The sequence below is a fragment of the Limulus polyphemus genome, unplaced genomic scaffold, assembly GCF_000517525.1.
Source record: "Limulus polyphemus unplaced genomic scaffold, Limulus_polyphemus-2.1.2 Scaffold3545, whole genome shotgun sequence".
In the NCBI taxonomy this organism is placed as follows: Eukaryota; Metazoa; Arthropoda; class Merostomata; order Xiphosura; family Limulidae; genus Limulus; species Limulus polyphemus.
Window position 1 is genome coordinate 34,912 of NW_013669155.1, and position 9,450 is coordinate 44,361.

A 9,450-nucleotide genomic window follows, 5' to 3' on the forward strand; every position below is an offset into this window, starting at 1 on the left:
CGGGCCTCCGGAGACAGAGACAAATCATTTGGTGTATTCATAATAGTTATCTTTAATCCTGGAGAGGGTTTTTCCTGAACCCCCCACCCAAAAAAGAAATCTGATTGATTCGTGCATCAGGAGTTAAATATAGTTTTAAACCAAAACATCACAAATATAAAAGAAGAAAAATCTTTTAGAAGTACATCTTAATATAAAATGAAATGGTACATAATTAAACAATAATAATAATAAAATATTTCACAAAATTCTGCTTTTAATGTCTAAAATTATATATATATATATGCACAAAAAAATAGAAAACATAATGAAAACTTCTGTAAAAGGATTAAATAACACCTATAATACAAAAACTATTTTAAGGAATAAAAATTACATCATTCAAAAATACCCTTTAATGTCAGCATATCTAGAATCCTTTAGCAAAGAATGTAAGTATACAGTACGCAGAACACCCTTAAACACAACAAATTGCATGTTAAAATAAATTCAACAGAGATTTCCTTTCCCCTTTAAGAGAGGGTAGTCTAACAACTATGCATATCAATGAAAAAAATACAAAATAAAACATAAAATTTTAAACAAAGATCACCTGTCCTATTTAAAATGGGGCAATATATCACAACATTCTTTATCACATCCATACTTACATTAAAGTATTAATACTTTTTAAGAATTACTTAAAACAGACTTTAAATAAAACCTATTATGTAAAGGGGTTTAAGATAATGTATGTTATAAATCTTACAAATGCATATATCTATATATCATACAATTATTTAAAATGTTAACATAAGAAATTGAAACCTTTTAACTTTATGATTAACAATATGAAATTGTTCTTGTCCTAATAAGATATTACACATTTATCTCAAATCTTCCAATAGAAGATAAATAAATATAGCTATAGAGCAAAAAAATTTCAGTTTGGTTTGACTTTTTAAAGCACAAAGCTACAGAATGGGCTATCTGTGCTCTGCCCACCATGGGTATCGAAACCCAAATTTTAGCATTGTAAGCATGCAGAATTACTACTGAGACACTTAGAAAAAGTGAATGATTTAAAAAATATTTGCAAAATGAACCCTGGAAATTTATATTATATTGAAATTAAGCTTAATTTTCCAGTATCTGGATGCCAGATCCAAAATGTTGAAGCAACGGGAACCTTCTAATATGTCCAGACATTCATTCATTCATGGTAAAGGTAAGGCTTAATTTAAACTGTATGAAAGTGCTTGACTGTCTTCAGTAGTGACTTAAAGGAAGAAAGAAGGTATGGCAAGGTTCTGTGTTGAGTTTAGATGTGTGAATTTGGTAACTTGCAGTGATGTGCACTTTCTGTAGTTTTTATGGCTCGTGGCCTGCCTTCAACATCCACTTTATTTAAGCAGTGGTAACGTCTGTAGTGCTTCATGGAAGCTGGCAGGGCAATTACTTTATAAAACATGAATTGCCTGTATCTGTGTTATGCAGAGTCATTGTTGGTCAACCCAACTGTCCATCTGGTCCCACAAATACATTGGTGTGTTCAATTAACAAGTCAGTTAGTTGTTTTCTCTGCATTGCACCTAGGTTATTGGCACAATCTTGAACCAATGCTACTACTAGTATTGGCTACTTCCACATTACTTACCATGCATATAACCTTTCCAACGTACAGCTGAATTACCAGTTGCCCATAATCCCAAAGCAACACTTGGACTTTATCCCTTATCAGAGTAAATCACAGAACATTGCTTGTGTATACAGACGTGCTGTTATTCTCTCTGCTATATAAAGACATGAAGTCCACTGGTCTTGATCAGGAAAACATCAGATACATCTCCCATAGAAAACCAGTTCATTCATTGCACTGGGCAAACTGATAAATAATTTCCACAGTATGTCCATCTTGGGGATGTCAATGCCATATCTGAGGTCAGAGATGACTAACTTTGGACTATGAGTGAAATTTTCTAGATGGAGCTGAAAATCTACCTCAGCTGTAATGCTTAGTTTATTGTCATTTGCAAGAATGAAGTCAGATTTCACTGCCTGGATTGGTGGTCTCATTTGGAGGACTTGATATACCACGAGGTCTACCATAGTTCTGGCTACTCCTATATTGACCAAGAACTAAAATTCTTGTCTTTGTACTCTCACTGGTATATATCAATTTCCATCAAGCCACAAAACTATTTGTTGTAAGCAACCTGCTGTGCTTCCCAAACCAGTGGCCAGACCTGATTTGATCTAGGTTAGTTTTCTAGAGCATTTGAAATAGTATCCACCCTTTATATCTTGCTGTTCGGGACTTGCTGGGCTATTGGACAGTACCAATAATCTTACATACTTTGCTTCTATGGGTGTTATTGGTTGGCTGTTGAACCATCAGCTGGTACCAATAGCTCTGCTTCCTTTACTGCTTGGCAGAGTATAAGCACTTCATCCACCAATTCACAAGTGAAGCAGACACCTCACTTCTTCCAGCCAGGTGGTGGTATTATGAGCATTGGCAGCAGCATTTATCACATTCGCAGAACTCGATAGTCCTGTTCATATACTGGAAACCAGTGTGGAAGCATTGTAATGTCAGAATGTGTGTGAAGCAGCTCCAGCTTGACATGGTAAAGGTACTCGATTAGATCAGTCTATCTGAGGTACAGACACTGCATGCTTTTTTCTTACTAATAACAAGTCCAAAAGCTACTATTTCTTATTGGGTTTTGATGGAGACTGCCTCTCTGAAGGTGGAGATAGCCCATAAACTTTAATGGTGCTTCATAGCTTTACCAAGAGATCCCTTAGTAAACTTCTTTATGAGAATGTTCTGTTGATCTGCTGTTGCTACTGCAGAATAGATCTTACCATGAAATAATGTAGGACATTTACATAACTTGCAGGTCCTCTGTTCCAGTCCTTTTCGGAGTCTTGTTCTTAGGCCAATGGATTACCTTAGAACTCTTATGGGTTTTCTTTCACCTCTCTTCCAAACACTGAAGGTGAAGTTTCCTTTGCCACACTTACACTGGCCAAAGAATCTTTTTTGTGGATTCTCAACCAATGCCTGGCTGGGATGCAGCTGACATTGCAGGTGCAGAGTTATAGATTACAGATGCAGGGTGATAGACATTCTTAGGGACTCTGACACCCATGTGAGCAATTAGTCCCTGATCCAAGGTGGCAAGGTGAAGAGTACCTCACAGCAACTCCTCATACAGCTCTACGAAACCCCCAGGTTTAATCATGAGCTATAGTAATCATTGCTCATCAACAAAGGTTCATGGTATTTATCCATGAGTGCTTGCTGTTTCATTGCCAGTGCAAAACATATAACTAACAGAGATTGTCCACCAGCATTACTTCCACTCCATCATGTCTGGTCAAAGGTGGTGTTGACCAGAGCTAGGACTGTGGTACACTGGCTAGTGATAGCCTGGAAGTCTTGCAAAAACCTCACTAAGTTGTCTAAGAGTTTCCAGGTGTCCAATGCCCAGGCTTTCTATGGTGACAAACTCTGTTTCCTGGTCGAGAATACTTCCACTTTAAGAATGTGCCATTTTTTCAGTAAAAGCAAAACATTAAACTTATTTAACCTCAAATGATGAAGTAAATGCCTATATGTATGTGGTAGTAAGAACAAAAAACTCACCAATAGATCCTGTGATCCTGCATCAACATTTCACCTTCCTGCCTAATCTGTGATATTCTCAAGTGAAACTGGTGTCTGCAGGACTATCAGATAGTTCTGATTTATAATGGGAGGATCAATCAGGAATATTGTGAAGTATCTGAGCTTAACTAAAGGACTGAGTTTGAGATAAGAAAATAAAACAGACTCTACATATAATGTTAAATGAAATACAGTCTTTATTAGATGCAAAAAAAAAACACAGTGGACATAACTGCATAGACACAGGATAGTAACCTTGTACAGAATCAGTAAGTCAGTCAACAGCATTCATCTACATAGAATTATTTCTATTGACATATTTACTGTGCTGACCAAGCATTAGAGGTGCAGGAAAGTAATATCGCTTTTGTTATCTTAACTTCAAATGTTTCTAATTATGTGCTTTTGATTGATTTAGCAGGAAAAAGAACCCTTCTTGTTCACCAATTTTCTGTTAACAAAAATAGTTTTAACCTTTAATAAAAAATATGACTGACCGCATTCCATACGAGAATCACATTTGACATCGCATGCTCTATGAGTTTCATGAAGGTAACAAGGCAATGGAGGCAACCTAACACATTTGTGGGGTTTACAAAGATGCTTTGAGTGTCCACAAGTGCCAGCTGTTGTTCAGAAAATGTAGGTCAGGTGATTTTGACCTCTCACATTGTCATCATCCAGGGAGACCAGTAGAATTGTACAATGACCTCCTGGAGTCAGAGGTTGATTCAGACCCCATCGAACCATCGAACAATTGTCAGAAAAACTTAATTCTTCTTGGATTAGCATTCAAGAACATCTTAAACAAATCAGAAAATTCAATGGACAAGGAGTTTGTGTTCCACACAAAATGTCGATTAACAACAAGCCCAGTGCATAACAATTTGCAATTCATTGGTAACCAGACATGAGGAAGAAACACTTCTTCCTAAGATTATTACAGGAGATGACAAATGGGTACTTTATTTGAACATCAAGCATAAGCATCAGCAGCTTAGCCCTTGCCTGAACTCAATTCTGGCAGCCAAACCAAGCCTACACCTGCAGAAAGTCTTATTCTTTGTTTGTTGGAACAGAGTTGGCATAATTCACTTGGAACTATTGAAATCGAATCAGACTATAACTGCAAACCTTTATTGTCAACAACTGGATCGTTTGCACCAGGTTCCCACTGAAAAATGTCCAAGACTGATGAACAGAAAAGGGGTCATTTTGCAGCACGACAATGCGAGACCACATTCTGCAAGAATGACTCAAAACAAGATCAGAGATTTAGATTGGGAAGTCCTGCCTCACCCTCCATACTCTCATGACATTGCCCCTTCAGATTACCCTTTATTCAGATCTATGCAGCACTTTCTCAGTGATAAAACCTTTAGAAATATTGATGGCATCAAACTGCTCCTGCAGAATTCTTTGTCTCAAAGGAAGCCCCCTTCTATCAACGAGAAATTGGAAGTTTGATTGAAAGATGGCTCATCGTCATTAATAATAATGGGGATTATGTAACTGATTGAAAAAAAAATACTTACCTTTAAAAAGATCTTTTAGTACATAATAAAAAAACGACATTACTTTCTGGTACCCCTTATATAACTAATGTGAGTCCAATGCTCTGTAAAAACAAGAAATGTTAATTTCTTCAGAAAAACGCGTGTTACCATGTAACTGGCTGTTCTATTACAACATAGTTGAAGTTATAACCTCTAGATATCATTTACTTGGCCAGTCAAGAACATTACTGTCGCTGCTTATTTCGACATAATGTAAGAAGTTGCAACAGTATTCCCGCGGGTAAAGTTGATATACTGTCTGCTATAGATAAACAGAGGAATAAAGGTAACCAGAACCAAAATAACTCAAAGGTTTCCTGAACCATGTGTTTTTGCGAAAACTACATTGAATCGGACCACATGAAAATTCTCAAAAATTCCCATATTAATAAAAAATGTAGAAAACAAATAGTGTGCCTGCATACTAGAGAGGAAATTTAAAAAAAGGTATCTGCATTAAAGTATAGCATTAATAAATTAATTAATAAGATAAAATTATCAAGCTCTTAGTATGAATTAAAACATTCTCTAGCCTTTATTTTGTAAAATGGTAAACTATCTAAACTTTGTCAAATTATATCAAAAAGAAAAATAAATTAAACGAAAATAATGAAGTAGTTAATTTCTTTTAGTCACATATATCTTCTAGTCCTTATGTCACGACACGACACTGCATCACTCTAAATAGTAGTTGTGAGTACCTATACATGTGAAATAAGTCTATCGTTTGGCTAAGTTATTCATGATTTACTTGGAAGTTGAAGTTTATTGAAGTAAGAAGTGTTTTATTTAATTCGATAAAATTTGTTTTTTAGTTTTTTTTTGAAAATAATACGATTTCATACGTTTGCTGATAGAAACGTGATAATGAAAATTTTTGAAATTGAAAGTATATTTTGGTAAGAATTGTCACTGTCACTTTAGTTCAGGTAGGCCTGGCACTGTGTTAGTTGTACTACTATTAGAGTAAAATTTATTAACAGTATTAATACTATAATTATAAGTGTAATAATTGATATTTAGTTCCAGAGTTCAAGTTTGTCCAAATGCTATAATTTAAATTGCTCAATAAGTCATTAAACAATAACAATATAACATTGACAACCTATAATACAGACAACAACTTGAACAAGGAACAATTTGGCCTTTAATTTTATAAACCAATTAGCTGCCCATGTATACAGCTAGGAGACGTCCCAGTAAATCTGGGATCATCCCAGTTTCTTAGACTTATTTCTTTGTCACAGTCAGAAAGAGTAAAAATATTAAATTGAGTTGTCATTATATATAGCTCCTAAATTTAAACTGGATAATTACCTGACAGACAGACCACAGGTAAGGTGTTCCCTTCCTCTATTAAGTTTCTTAATCCGATCTCTCATTGGGCAGCTGCAGGAATTGAGATTTAAAGACCTGCTTAGCAGCAAAAAAGAAAATGAAGAAGCAACATTTTTATTTTAACATAACATTAAAGAACAACAGGGGACCTTGGAGTCCATCTAAGTCCTCCTGTCTACTCAATTAAACTAAAAACTAAAAAACTCAAACCTATTCCTTATCATACAAATAAACTCCCATAAATTAATGGCATGTACAACATCTGAAGGCAATCAATTTCAAAGGCCAACTACCCTGTTAGAAGAATAACTGTCCGTACTCTTACCCTGCCAAAATTTATATCTGTGTTCCCTGGTACTACCATTCTTATCATTAAATATAAAAGAATGATATGTCAACACTATCATTTCCCTTAACAATCTGAAACACTGGTCAGATCCCCTTTAAGTCTTCTTTTTTCAAGAGAAAACAATTTTGGAGTTCTTAACCTGTCCTTGTATGACAACCTTTCCATCCCAGGTATCACTCCAAGACTGAACACAGTATTCCAAATGAGTCCTAACCAGAGACCTATACAGTGAAATTATAACCGTTTTAGATGTCCACTCAATATTTTTGTAAATAAAACCCAAAATCCTACTTGCCCTGCCATTAGCAACAGCACATTGTTTAGATGGTTTAAGAGACTGGTCAACTAGAATACAAAGGTTGTTTTCTTCCATAATACTGTTAAAGTTATTTTAATCAAAATTATTCTTATAATTTAAATTGATACCACACATGCATCACCTTTATTTATTATAAATAAAACCCATCTGTCACTTATCCACCCAACTCGCCAAATAACCTAAATCCTTTTGTGAAGCAGCAATGTCCCCTTCACAGCCTGCATTTCCCAAGACTTTGATACCATTAGCAAATTTAAGCAATTTATTGACCATTATTTTATCTTTGTCACTGATGTAACTCTAAAAGAACAAAGGTCATCTCACACTAAGCCTTGAAGAATCAAATTGACCAATGACCTATACAGTGAAATTATAGACTCTTTAGACTTGTATTCAGTATTTCTCTAGATACAAAAATACAACCTAAAACTATTTGCCCTACCACTAGCAACAGCACACTGTTTGGATAGCTTAAGAGACTGACCAAGTATTACACCAAGATCTCTTTCTTTCATAACACTGTTAAGATTATTACCATCCAAATTATTATTATAATTCAAATTATGATAACCCACATGCATTATCTTGCATTTATTTATAATAATAACCTATCTGCCAGTTATTTGCTCAACTCACTAAATGATCTAAATCATTTTGTAAAGCAGCAGCATCCTCTTAACAGCTTGCATCAGCCAAGACCTTAATATCATCAGCAAATTTATCCTTGTCTCCATAAGCAGTAACCATTTATAAGGAGTGTCAAAAGATTAATAAGACAATATTTTCCTTTATTGAAACCATATTGACTATCCAACAAAATTCTAAAGTTTGGTAAATGAGTTTTCAAGCCATCTTTTATCAGACTTTAAAACTTTTTCTACCACAGATGCCAGAAAGTCTATTATTACCAGGATAATTTTTATCAACTCTCTTCAAAAGAAGAGTAACATTAACCAGATTCCTTTCCACTGACATCTGCCCACTATTTGAGGACAAGCAAAAAATATTAGCAAATGGGTCACATATCCAAGCCTTAATTTCCTTCAAAATCCTTGGGGAAATATTACCTGGCCCAAGAGGATTATCATTTTTTTAAACTTCTCAAATTTTCATAACAAGCTTAGAATTAATTTGATGAACTCGTTTGATCTTGTTTTCCTCCAGTAGGTATTCAGAATGAGGAATATAGTTTAAAACTTCAGTTGTAAAAATTGAAGAAAAAGTACAATTTATGAACCCAGGCATCTCATAAGCATCAGAAATTAGCCTTCATGTATCATCTCTCAAAGTTTCTACCCCATCTTAACATTTTGCTTATCCTCAAATAATGTCTCCAAAGAAATCCTTACTGTGTAAACCAAACATTTCAATGTATTTCATTGAGTGAGAGGGAAAAATGAATAACCAAATTGTTCTTCCTCACATTTGAAATTGATGTTCTAGTTAAAAGAAACCAATCAATAAAGGTATCGGTCAACTGACCTTTGTTAAGTAGTGAATTCATGTTTGTCCCACTAATCACATTTTGTTTTTCATTTTTACAGCTTTAAGCTTGGGTTATTCTGTTGTACTTTGCCATTGACCTATTGTTTCTTTAAATTTGTTGGTTATGCTTGTTAGCAATGACTTTAAAAGTATACACCATTTTCTTACCATGAGTTTTTGTGTGTGTGTGTGTGTGTGTGTGTGTGTGATGGAGTTTCTATAAAACTTTGCACCATAATCTCCAGTGAGTATGAAAATACAGTTGTTTCCAGCATTTCCTTCTGAAATGGTTTCTTCCCCCCTGCTGACTTGAACCATTTAATAAAAACTTTAATCTTTCAGCAACATTATGCAAGCATGTGCAAATACTTTTACAGTATTCCCTGAAGAGATGTTTAATGCTTTTCTCTAAACCTAAAATATATGCATCAGTAACTTAAAGATGGAAGCATCATTTTACTCAAAACATGATTAAGTTTGTTAGTCAGGTTTCAGTTTTTTTATTGCAGACTTTTTATTGGATGTTTGAAATAATTCAAGAACATTATATATCTCAGATGGTTTATTATAAAAAATAATAATGAATGTTATGGGCAAATCAATTTTAGATGTTGCTGTGAACAGATTGCTTACGTGTGAATACACTAATCCTGAAAAATGCTTATAAAAGAGTTAAATGTGTTGAATAATTAGAGTTGTTTAAACATTTATTTAATAACAAGTTAAAGCTTGGAATGGTCTATTTTTT

General features: G+C 34.4%; 1 protein-coding gene across 1 annotated transcript in view; it reads left to right on the forward strand.

Moving 5' to 3' along the window:
• Window positions 1–5,907: 5,907 nt before the first annotated feature.
• Window positions 5,908–9,450, forward strand: part of LOC106469561 (copper-transporting ATPase 2-like) — a 75,476-nt gene continuing 71,933 nt past the window's right edge. Inside the window, exon 1 of the mRNA XM_013930056.2 lies at window positions 5,908–5,984. The gene's annotated coding sequence lies outside the window, so the exon portion shown is untranslated. The remainder of the gene's footprint in view (window positions 5,985–9,450) is intronic.